Here is a 13,866-nt window from a genome sequence, read left to right as displayed (position 1 = left end):
CAGGTGGACAGAAGCCACCATTATTCTCCACGTGAGAACCACAGCCCAGAGCTCTTGGCTAGCCTTCAGGCTGACCACTATTCCAGATGAGAATAGAATTCTGTGGGCCTATTCTCTCCCTTTTTGGCCTTCTCCTTCACTAATGTGAGAGATGAGGCATTCTCACAAACCTTCAATTCTCTCCAAGCTGCTCAGATCAGGATTAGTTGTGGATTGGATTTGGGCATGAATGAATTATCATCTCCCCACAATCACCCTCCAACCTTTGCCCCTAAAACCAAATTTCCTCCAGAGAGCATGCTTTCTGATTTCCCCATCAATTGGTATGGATTTCAATTTATAACTTCCTATATTTTGGTCAATTTTGCAACATTCTCCTCTCTGCAAAATGTTATGTATGTAGCACCTAGAATGCTTTAAGGGACTTGAATTCCAGTGCAGCATATTGGAATGTGAAACAATCAGGATAGGGAATGAAAGGGTCAAAGAATTAGACTTCAGCCCCCTATCTTCTCAAACAAACAAACAAACAAAATGCCCACAATGTGAGGGCACTAGACAGAGATTCCCAGGGGTTAGAGAATCTAACTTGTACCTCCCTATGACTTCTAACTGACTAGGATTACATTGGAGCTTCAACCACCATTTGACAAATGGCTGTTTATTTCTTAATCTGATTTATTACACTCATTCCATATAGAAACCAGGAACTAACTATCTCATCCAAAAACTCCTCCACTCCCTCATCCCAACACTCACAGGAGGTAAAACTAGAAAGGCAGGAAGATGCAGATCACAATTACCATCAACACTTTGAAAAATCTGTGGAAATTCAGAGTAAGTTTGCAGATCATATTTTTAATCTGATTTTGAGAATCTTAAGTAACTCTTACTCAGAATTGATGTGGGAACAAAAACACTTTTTAACTTTCTAAACTTGAAAAAGTTTCCTCTGTTTTTTATAATTCAACCTACTTGGAAGGGCCTAATTTACATAAATTCCCTCACCCCCACCTTTAATTCTAAACAAAGCAATCAAGCAGATGAGTCAGATTTGCTTATTGCATTGTTCTCAGGCTCACGAAAGAAAGGTACTAGCTCTCTCTCTCGTTATTTATTGGTGTCAAGAGGTACAATTTAACAATCCTGCTCTTTAATTTCTTTCCTGTGACAGGCAGATTGCTTTCCCCTGCACCTCCTTGGAGCTTACTAAATATTTGAGCATTGAGAAACCCTAATTTCTCCTCCGAAAACTAACTTAAAAGATGTATTTTGATTTAACTTTTTAGACAAAGAGAACGCTTTGAATAATTTTAAGTAAATTAGCTACTAAAATTACTGTTATTATGCTCATAAAAGCTTCTAAAAATAATTAGTTCATAGGGCAAAAAATTAACATATTACAGCATTTTCTTCCTCACACAGATTTCAGAAATTTGGCCTAGAATAAAAATGAGTATTTTTAAAAATATTGTAATATAATTAAATTACCAAGAAAATGACTATTATATCTGTAAATCTTTAACAGCGCTGATATTTACATAAACTGGGCTTTCCAAACACTTAAAATGATTAATGCCCAAACACATTTGAGCCACATCAGTCTGTCTTTGTTTCGGATCCAACTCAAGAAATATTGGTAAGTAATAACAAATGCCAATTACAAGTTGCTTTCATTTTACTCTTAAACATGGTCGCTTTCTGGAGCAGATGTGTCCTTCTCTGGATTGGATAGTGGCCATCCCCAATTCTTCGCTATCTTCTTTAGGGCACCAGCTATTCAAACACGAGAAATAGAGCTCTTCTGAAAGACAAATCTTTGCTCATGTTTTCAAGCATGGAGGCAAACATTGGCAGCAAACATGAATAGCAATGAAAAAAAAAAAGTCATTTGGAATTTATTTTTCCCCCATTTAGAATCAGCAAGATGCTGATTGGTGCAGTTACTACAGAGTTGCAACCACAGCAAGGCAGTGCTCCCTGATGGCACAAACACAAGATCAGAGGTTGTTCTGGTCCATCTACAGGCCCTGGGCTAGGGGTGGCCTATCGACTTTTCACTTACAAAACATCAGCTCTCTGACTTTTCTTTTTAAATATGCAAAAAATGAGAATATAAAATCGTGCTTTATAATTTATTCCAAATTTCCCAATCCAGAGATGGAAAAAATTCTAATTTATTTTTAAAAATATTTTTATTGATTTCAGAGAGGAAGAGAGAAGGAGAGAGAGATAGAAACAGCAATGATGAGGCAGAATTATTGATTGGCTGCATCCTGCATACCCCCTATCCAGGATCTAGCCCAAAACCTGGGCATGTGCCCCGATTGGGAATCAAACCATGATCTCCTGGTTCATAGGTCCACGCTCAACCACTGAGCCACACCAGCCAGGCAGAAACTCTAATTTCTTACCTAAATTCCGTTTTTACCTTTTTCCTCTGTCTACTGAGTAAAAACATAAACTTGGTGATCTATAACACTCTTAAATTATTTTTAAAGAAACATTCAACAGTATATTTAAATGTGGTTTCTTTGAATTATTTTGCCTTGTATTTGTATAACACTTTATAGCCTATATTATTTCATATACAATCTCATTTGACTCCACTAACAGCCTCCCATATAAGGCAGAAGAGATATTAGCCCCAGGTGTAAATAAAAAACCACAGTCTCTGAAAAGTTTAATAACTTGCCTCAAGAAAGGAACCATGTAAGTTCAGTATCAAGACTAGGATTGACTCATCTGAATCCTAGTGCAATGCTGTCCACTCCAGCAAATAGTCTTTTCTCCTAAGTCTCATTTGGTATTTATTTTCTTCGAACCTTGTCAACTATCTTTCACTTCAAATGGAAAAACTAGAGCAGAATATGGTGGTTTCATATCATGGCTTTATATAGAAGAACTAGAGGTCCAGTGCACGAAATTCGTGCACGGGGGTGGCGGGGGGGGGGGGGGGGCCTCAGCCCAGCCTGCACCTTCTCCAATTTGGGACCCCTCAAGGAATGTCCAACTGCCCGTTTAGGCCTGATCCAGGTAGGATCGGACCTAAACAGGCAGTTGGACATCCCTCTCACAATCCAGGACTGCTGGCTCCCAACTGCTTGCCTGCTTGCCTTCCTGATTGCCCCTAACCACTCTGCCTGCCAGCCTGATCACCCCCTAACCACTCCCCTGCCAGCCTGATTGATGCCTAACTGCTCCCCTGCCAGCCTGATTGCCCCTAACTGCCCTCCCCTGCAGGCCTGGTCACACCTAACTGCCCTCCCCTGCAGGCGTGGTCACCCCTAACTGCCCTCCCCTGCAGGCCTGGTCCCCCCCAACTGCTCTCCCCTGCAGGCCTGGGTCCCCCCAAACTGCCCTTCCCTGCAGGCCCGGTCGCCCCCAACTTCCCTCCTCTGCCAGCCTGGTCACCCCTAACTGTCCTTCCCTGCAGGCTTGATTGCCCTCAACTGCCCTCCCTTGCAGGCCTGGTCCCTCCCAACTGCTCTCCCCTGCTAGCCATCTTGTGGTGGCCATCTTGTGTCCACATGGGGACAGCCATCTTGTGTGTTGGAGTGATGGTCAATTTGCATATTACTCTTTCTTTAGATAGGATAGAGGCCTGGTGCACGGGTGGGGGCCAGCTGGTTTTCCCTGAAGGGTGTCCCAGATCAGGGTTGGGATTCCCTTGGGGCGTGGGGTGGCCTTGGCGAGGGGCCTGTGGTGGTTTGCAGGCCGGCCAAGCCCCCCAGCAACCCAAGTGGAGGCCCTGGTATCTGGGGTTTATTTATCTTCTATAATTGAAACTTTGTAGCCTTGAGCGGAGCCAAGCCTTCTGCTCACTCCATGGCTGCAGCCATTTTTGTTGGGATTTATTTATCTTCTATAATTGAAACTTTGTAGCAGAGGCCAGGGCTGCAGGAGCTTGGCTTCCTCCATCGCCAGGGGAAACTCAAGCCTCCTGCTCTCTCCAGCTCTGTGGCTGCCAACATTTTTGTTGGGATTTATTTATCTTCTATACTTGAAACTTCGTAGCCTTGAGTGCAGGCCTGGGCTGGCCAGGGCGGGTGGAAAGCTTGGCTTCCTCCATTGCCAGGGAAACCCAAGCCTCCTGCTTGCTGCAGCTCCGTGGCAGCTTCCATCTTGGTTGGGTTAATTTGCATAATTGCTTCTGATTGGCTGGTGGGCGTAGCTTGTGGGTATAGTGGAGGTATGGTCAACTTGCATATTACTCTTTTATTAGATAGGATGTGCATACTACTAAATAATAGTTTTATATTTTAGCACTGCAATGGTAAAGTGAACACAGGTAAAAAACCACTATGCCTAAAGATATTTTTCTAACTTATGTACATTGTATTAGTCCTTGAGTGATCAAACATCCTCAAATTGTATTTGTTTTCTTCTCTTTACAATAAATAGCGTTGGTGTGAGTGTGAATGGCAGTTTCGGGAGGAGAATGAAAGAACTGCTGCTTCGAGGACTAGTTTTGGTTCAGTTTTATCCTGTATGATCAGAAAGCATATATGTGAATAGAGATACCTTTCTTAAGGTATATGGTTTTACATACTCCCCTTGCAATGTCCTACACAGAGAAGGGATCCTTTAATGAAATGGAGATTCATCCTGTGCCTTCGCAGCTGCCTTTCCATTTGGTGTGCAGTCAACTGTGGATTTAATACAAATATTGCTTCAGGATTTCCAAAGCAGATAAGAAGGCTGCTGATGTTAGAATGCAGTGCAGAGAGAATCTGCACACAGGTAGCCCACTAAATTCAGCTTGGTGAATAATTACCATGATGATAATAATTAATAATTATCTTGTGCCAGTGGAGAATTGTACTAATTGGTAATCTCTTCTCTTAAAAGTCCTAATATTTTATTTCTGCTTATTGCTAACTACCAAGTGGAATGCTAATGGAAATGTGGATGACTGGTATTGTAATAATTACAACTATAACCATATTCAGCAGCTAACCTTTAATTAAAATAAATCAGATGATGTAGTGAATTGGCTACATACAGTTGTGTTTCCAATAATATATCTTATTGGGGAAAAATTATTTTCTCCCACAGAAAGCCTTTGAAGATCAGATTAAAAATTATGTGGATGTGTTATATTTCTAAGAAGATGTTTTCTGTGGTAATAAGTAGGTTAATTGCATATTCATCAGGTGATGGAGTTTCAGGATAAACACAAGTTAGCATGCAATAAGTACCACTGTTTCTAATGGAATTATAATATTGTTATGTTGCAATTATATACAGTTCATTCTTAGATATTCAGCTAGTAATGAATATATGTATACAAACCTGAAATTTCTTGACTGAACTCTGAAAATCAATCAGATAAAATTATCCGTGTTATTTTTTGAACATTGGGTTGTATTATTAGGGCCTGGTAATTTTTATTTATAATTCTGAGCATTTTCCAAAACTATGTCTACAATTAATAAATATATATGTGTGTGTGTCATTCCAAATATCATTCTGAGCTATCTTTAATCACTCACCATCAAATAATGGCAAGAAGCTGACAATAAAGGTATTTATTCCTGTCTTCATGTGGATGGAAATAGAGGGCAGGGCAATCTCTTGAAATGACAAATTCGAATAATAACTAAATTTAATATTTTTAGAAACATTTTGTGCTGCTCTCTGATCTTGCATCTCCCTGCTTCACAGCCCATTTTTTATTTTTATTTTTTGGTCATCAAACTTCTTCTGTAAAGGGCCAGATCATAATATACATTTTGGGTTTTGTGGGCCACACCATCGTTATTGCAACTACTCAACTCTGCTGTTCTAGAGAAAGCATCCATTAATAATATGTAAAAAGTGGGTGTGGCTGTGTTCCAATAAATCTTTACAAAAACAGGTATTGAGCTAGATATGGCCCACAGACCATAATTCACCAACCCTTGATATATTACAAAATATTTACAAGCATTTATATGTCAAGTGCTGTTCTAAGTACAAGAGATAAAGGGATGAATAAGAGAAACAGGACTCCCTTTCTCACCCAAATTCTTCTCTATTAAATGAATACCTACTACATGCATGGCAGTATTCTGAGGGGATCTGATAGATATTTTCCTTGCCTTCCAGAAGTTTAGTTTTGTGAAGGAGTTAGATTCATGCATCAATGCTAATGATTGTGGGGTGATAGCATATGGGTTATAAAAGTGTCTAAAACAGCAAGATTTTATAAAGGGGATATTATTAGAAGATTTTTCAGCAATAGTTATATCAAAGGCAAAGAACTGTAAAAGATCAGGGCATGGTTGAGCGTTCAAGAAGAACACAAAGTATAGAAGAACCAATGGATGACAATGAACCTGAAAGGAGTTTGGACTGGACTGTGGAGGTCCTCAAGTGTCATATCAAAGACTTTGGACTTTATCTGTGGTGACTGGTTGGGAGAAAGTGGAATGGTGACTGGTTGGGAGAAAGTGGAAGAGCATAGAATGTTTTAAAGGATTAAATGGCATGAAAAAATCTCAGTATCTTAAGAATGAGTGTGGGAACAGTAGATATAGAAAGTAGATTGGAGGAGGAGTGCTTTTTGGGACTCCAGGCTAAGACCACAACACTATAGGATATAATGAGGGTCTGTGCCAGCTCTCTTTCCAGGGTTATGAAGAAAGAGATGGCTTTTAGGGGCTCCTTCTAGAAGATAGCCTAAAGCAACTCATCATGATCTGATCATAGTCTATCTAATGCTCACATTTGAGTTCAGCTGTCATATCATACTTATTGTTAGATTTCAATGTGAGAAAATTAGAAAAGAGGCAAACAGCCCTTAAAAGCAGGTGCAAAAACTTAACACACCTTTTTTCAAGTCTGATTGGGAACAGGTGAGAGGGTTACAAAAGCAGGTATATGTCATCCATTTTTAATATGTTTGCTTCCTTCCTAAATGTGCCTGAGTGCCTCTTTACTCCCTTTCCCTTTACCCCTTTACACACCACACACACACACACACACACACACACACACACACACACACACAGCCTATTGATTTTGCCAGTTGAGGAGAAAGGAAAGTTGCATGGTTTAGGGCTTTTGGATATGAAAGTTAGCTTCATAAAGGACCCTGGCACCTGGATGTATAGACACTCTGACTTTTAAATTTCTTTAGGCTATTAGTGGCTATTTAATTTTGGAAATATGATAATAATTGATTGACAAAATGTATCACTTTATAAAAGTAACCTAACTGCAATAATAAACCATGGAAACCTAGTTAAGAAAGTTACACAATATTTAATTTCAACAGATTTGAATTCAGGTAATGTCCATGGATAGCATCTATTAATGTCATCAGATTATTTTTATTTCCTCTCTTTGTTCTCTGGGAGCCAAAAAGCTCAAAGTATTACATCAAAATGCAACATCAACCAAAATGGGTATAATAATCCATAATCTAAAAATATATGGGGGAGACTCTCCCATGTAGACACACATGCATGAATGCTTAAACAAAACTTGTGTGTTTCTTTAAGAGAAAAACTGGAAACTCCCTGAATTTTAATCAACAAGGGCCATCATTATATCTTACAGGGTTTTTATATTATGGTCTAAATTGCAGTCATAACCTGCAGTTCCACAAAGCCCTTTTTCCTCTCCAATCTACTTTCCATACTGTCCCCGCACTTATCTTCTGATCTCAGATCTCTTCATGCCACTTAATGCTTAGAAACATTCTATGGACCTCCACTTTCTCCCAACCAGTCACCACAGATGAAGTCCAAAGTCTTTCATATGGCACTGAGGACCTCCACCATGAAATCCAAACTACCTTTTCAGGCTTACTGCTATTAATTTAAAAATGGAATAATATACAGTAGTTAAAATAAATGAATCAAATATATATCAACATGGAGAGACCTCAAAAACACAGCATTAAATTTAAAAAGACAAATTACACAATGGCATGATTTGCTACCATTTTCATAAGTCTTTCAAAGCACAATAACAATATTCTATTATTGTCCAGGTATGTAGATTAAAATGTATGTAAATTATTTGAAATTTTTGAAACTAATTGTCTTTGGAACAAGGGAAGGGAACAAGATTGATGAGGACTTCAACTTCTGCAGTATTTTGTAACTTTAACAAGATTTGATGGAAAATTTTTAAAAATTAACAGGTCTGTGTAAGGTTATTTTTTTAAATCATAGTCAAAGTTTTGAGGCAAGAAATATATTCTCAACCATTTAAAAAACTAGTGTCCCAGTGCATGGATTTGTGCACATTGAAAGGAAATTAATTAGAAGAAATATTTTAATATCACTATTTGTCCTTTCTCTATAATAGAAGTGTCAACCAAATTCATGATCAACAATGACAGATCAAAACATTGGTGCCAGCAAGAGCTTTATATATATACTAGAGGCCCGGTGCACAAAATTTGTGCACAGGGGGTGTGTGTCCCTCAGCCCAGCCTGCACCCTCTCCAATCTGGGACCCAGCTGCTTGCCTGCTTGTGTGTGTGTGTGTGTATGTGTGTGTGTGTGTATATATATATATATATGTATATATATATATATATATATTTAAAATTGCTTAATTAGACCTGCTTTCTGATTTAGCTAAACTTTTTCTAGCCCAGTGAAGCACCCCAACTTCCCTTTCAGGTAATTGTCAGCAACACAGCAGTAAATATCAACACGAAGCAGATTGTTATTATAGATCACGCAGGGAGAACAAAGGGTAAAATATTTAACTGTAGCAGTGTTTGACTATATTCTGTGCAGGGAGAAAACCTGAAGTCATTTTCAAGTTCCACCATTTCTTACTTATTTTCAGTCGGGTCAAGTTTCTAAACTTTCTAAATCTCCATTTTCTGAACTTTTCTGGGCTGGGCTGGGCTGTGGGCTGCATTTTGTACCATGGGGTCTTGGCTGTGTTGGCTGTGATTTGGTGGGGTGTTGCTCCGGGATGGTGGCGGGGCCTGTGTCCCACTTGGGGGAAGCTGAATGTTGGTTTGTCTGTGCCAGGTCCGTGATACAGTTTATTTTTAAATGGCCAGTGTGCATCAGAGCAGCTCCTGCATTGAGCGTCTGCCCTCTGGTGTCAGTGGGTGTCATAGCTACTGGTCGGACGGAGGGACACTTAGCCTTTTATATATATAGATAGTTATGTTTTAAAGGCATGCAGGCTGATTTCAAGCCAACTTTGAGTAATGTGTCCTCTAATTTCATATGTACTCAAGTTGTCATTATATTTTACTTTATTATTGATTAAAATGCAATTATTCAATTAAATTACATTTCATTTTAACCTTTCTCATCCCTTATAAATTTCAAATTTTTTGTTAAGTTACTGCTTCTGTATAATAAGAAACTTGTAAAGTCAATTTTTTGACCCAGAGTATTTACCTAGAAATTTACAGTCTGGCTCAATCATATGGATAGTGCTCTGCAATGTACGGAGGTGGTGTTTTGCCAGTAGAATCAGGGAATATTTTGCTCTGAACTGAAAAACCCACCAAGAGAGCAAAATGGGCTGGGTGTACCTAAAGCATCAGCCAACTGAAAGCACTAGAGCAGCAACAGCTGTGAAGAATTTTCTTTGTGTTTTTTAAATCATTATAATGAGGAGAATCAGTACAGTGTTGTGCTTCCAAATACATATTTTACAATTAGCAGTTTGTTTGTTATTTAATTCTGAACCTCACATGGTTGGTTGTCCCTCAAATCTTTTCAGTGTTAGGGCAGCTTAATCCTATCCTATGATGCCTTTTGTTTTTTAAGCTCCACTTAGGGAGAAACTCCTCTGGCCTTTTCCAGAGTTCTTTGAAAAATGTCCTCTTATCAAGGAACAACTAGCTCTGCCTTTTATCAGTTTGAATGTTCTGGAGTTCAAAGTCAACACAGGATCGTGGAGCAGGCTGTGTCCATTGGCACTGCAGAAATGACCTCTAGTTCACAGAGCTGAAGGGAGGTCTGCAGCCCAAAGCCAAGAGGACTTTGGGAATGACGCACACGGGCCAAATATCCAAGCAGATGCCAATCAAAGACCAAAAAGCTCTTCACCAAATGATGCAACCTGAGAAAACAGAGAGACCCTTGAAAGGTCTGACTCCAGAACGTCTATTCACCACTCTGCCTGTTGTCTCCTGGAGGCTGCTCTTTGTTTTTCCGTTGGAGATCATGCAGGAATCAACTGCCAAACATGCCTCACACCTCCATGCCATCTAATTATAGCCTGTAACACGCCAGAGTGCTGACAGTGCTGAGCTATTGACTCTTGACACTCTCTAAAGCTCTTAATTATCTTTTCACATAAGCCCCTTTCAGACCTGTCAACTTCTTTGTATTGTTTATGGAGGGGGGGGAAAGTAGCATATTAAGATTTCAGGACTATGCACTCAGAGGCAACTAGCAGTTACACTTGTGAGTTCTTTTGAATGTCTGTGCACTCAGACACCCAGACAACGAAGAGAGTTTCAGATTGTGGAATACAGCTGCAGGATGACAGCTCTGTGGCCAACTTGTAATAGGGATAAGTAAAGTGACCAGGCAAAATGAAATAACCCAAACTTGAATCAATCTGTCGCTAAAGTAATTTTTAACCTTTCTCTCCTTTAGACTTTACATGTGTGTGTTATACTTGCACATATGACTGATCTTATAAATGATATCTAAACAAACTTTAAAAAAATTCATTCAAATCCTTACTAAATTTTAACACATCATGTGATTTGGTAATTTCAAAGAGTATCCATGCTTTACATTATTTTAAAAATAATTTTTATATAATTTAAATGTGTAAGTATGTAATCTACTGGGTACATCAGAATTGTGTAAATACATTCTATGATGTCCCCACAATGATGAAATCGCTTAAACACATTTCTCAGATTGTATTCCCATTGTTTATCAATGCATAAGTGTACTTAGCTCACAAACTTGCTGCAAAGATCAAATATGTAAATGCGCATAAGCACCTGTAACACAAGGTTGGGCTGTGTTTACAATCATCTGCTTTCACCAAAAGCTGGGTTAAAAGGGATCAGGAACTCACAACCAAATGACCAAACTATCAAATGTATTAACTCTAATCTTATAATTGCATTTGATATGGATTGAGAATAAAGATAATTCCATTGACACGATATAGTAGTAAACCACTGTCATTACACTATGCTATAATGGGATTAAATTGTAAGAATTAGAAGAATAGAATATAGAAAAAAAGAAGAAATAGAATATAAAATTATAAGGCCATTTGTGTTGCTTACATATGAAAGGTGCCTTCTATGGAAAGAAGAACAATCATATTTCAAGTCCAGTATCAGACTGAATAATCAATTTTCTCATTTGAAACATGTTATAGAATCAATTTTCAGACAATGCTTTATTTCTTGTTTGTCTTAAGAAACACAATGTCTTAGTATTAAAAGACCTTTAGGTTTATTAAAATTTTTTTTTATTAAATTTATTGGGTTGCAACTGGTTAATAAGATTATATAGGATTCAAGTGTACATTTCTATGACACATCATCTGTAGATTGCATTGTGTGCCCACCACCCAAAATCAAACCATCTTCCATCATTGTTTATTTGAAACTTTACTTTAGTACCCATCCTCACCCCCTTTTCTCTGGAATTTTAATTATAATACTAATTTTAAAATAATAATTATTATTTAATTTTAATCTTAAATCAAGTGACAGCTCTACCATATAAAGGCATAAAAAGAGCCCAATGGGTGGGAATCCATGTTCATGTGCCTGAACACCCATGTGTATATTTCTTAATCTCACCTTTGTATATCTCTGCAGGTTTCTCCTTCCTCCCAATACAGAGTGGACTTCAAAGAGGAGAGCCCTGCTATAGAAAAATTAACTATGAGGGACAGTTTTTGATTCTGAGCTTGAAAGAAGAGGATGACTCCAGGTGGGAGTTAGTAGTAGAGGAGCAGCAAAGATCAAAGGAACAAATGGTTGGGTGGAGAAGTAAAAACCTCAGCTTTAAGTTTGCATCTACCCCTCAGACATCAGTGACCACTAGCTCTCATTGGATGTGAAATGAAGCACTTTCTAGAGTCTCTTTCTTGTAAGGTTGCATCATCTCCATCAGTCCCACCTTCGAGAAGTTGCTTCATATCGCATAGGTAATTTTTCTGGGAGTTGGATATGGAGAGATATATGAGAATATACTTAACATTCAGAATAAGTGAGAAGACCAAATGTATCAGTTAGGGTAATGGTCAACATAGGCAAATGGTAGATACTTACTTTTTATCTCACAAACAAGATGTGCTAAACAATATTTATGTAAATCAATGTTTCAAATTTAGAATTTATTTTCATGTAGAAACAAAATCATCAATAATGCTAATTTTTGAGACTCATCTCCACATATCTATTTATCCACAATCTGACATTATTTTGCAATGTACACACACAGTAGAGGATGCAGTATAGGAGAATAGGCTATGAGGATAGGTTTGGCTTAATACAAATGTTTTGTTAGAAATCACTACAAGGAAAGCTAAAACTTGTTAAAATTTACATTTATACTTGTATAATTCATTGTATGTCAATTAAATTTCAATTATGCTATTTTTTTAGAGTTCCAAAACAGTAAATGCAGCCCCATTTCTCCCCTTCCTCCTCCAGTCTTACCAATAGATATCACATCATAGAAGGAAAGACAGTAAATTTGCCTTATCGGTGCCGAAGCTCAACTCAGTGAAAGTTACGAAGGTCACTATAAGCTGACCTCAGACCGAGCTAGAATTTAAATTGTCATTTTCATCTAAAAACTTGGTCTAATATACAATCAACATATTTGCCAATGAATCAGTCTTGCTCAGAATATGAGAATTGGCTGTAAATTTTTAACAACAATGATCTCCTTTAATTTGTTTACTAATCTGTATTAATTGTAGAACAATCTGAAAACAAAGGTGGTACAGAAAAAAATCACATTTAATCCTTCCTCTGGAGATCCTCTTATAATCTACTTTTAATATTTTAAATTCCATTTAGAGAAGTCATATGAAAGCCAAAAATAATCTATATTTGGTTTTGAAAATTCCCTCAGAGTTGATTTTTTGAATATCAGAAAATCATTCACACTTCAAATTACTATTATCTTCCTGCCTTCAGAAAGTAATTATTTCATAATGAAGGTCTTCTTTTCTAGCTCCTTATGAACTAGAATAAATACAACTTTATGTCACCATTATTAATTCACATAAATAAAATACAATTTCAATATGATAATTTTCTCAAGTCAGAGTTTACATACTACATTTATACTGATAGGCAACCCCACAGTGAGCCTGGTGTAGTGCCGGGAACACAGTAGGCAACAAATAGCTGGGGTTCTGTCAGATTATCTCTTACAATGCCCACAAGTTATTTCACCTTTGTCATCTAAATATATTGTGCTCTTGCTGACTTACTGAAATAAAAGGGAAAAAATGTTCACTTTTTTTACAATGATAATCAGGTGATAGTTATGATGTTAAGAGTCACAGAAAACCCTCTGTGCATACTTTTTCACAAACATGAGCAAGTCGTATTAAATAACTAAGCCTATATTTACTAAAGTGTGAGGACTAGCTATAACAGCATTATTGGGTGTTAGGTTCACATTAAAATTCAGAGTTCCAGGCCTTAATTGAGACTTACTGACTGAGAATTTCTTGCAGAGTCAGGGAAATCAGAAATTTGGAACTTGAACACACTTTTCCACAGACTTTAATTTTCACTAAAGTTTATGAACTGCTGTCTATGAAGGTCACTCACTAAGAGCGAGTAATGAATTTAATTTGAAAGGTTCTCAGTGCACAAAATCATTCTCTAACCACTTTTTTTTGTTAAAAAAACATTATGAGGAATAAAAATGTATGGGAGACTGTAGC

Source organism: Eptesicus fuscus, chromosome 15 (assembly GCF_027574615.1).
Source record: "Eptesicus fuscus isolate TK198812 chromosome 15, DD_ASM_mEF_20220401, whole genome shotgun sequence".
NCBI lineage: Eukaryota > Metazoa > Chordata > Mammalia > Chiroptera > Vespertilionidae > Eptesicus > Eptesicus fuscus.
Note: the sequence above shows the minus strand (reverse complement) of the source record.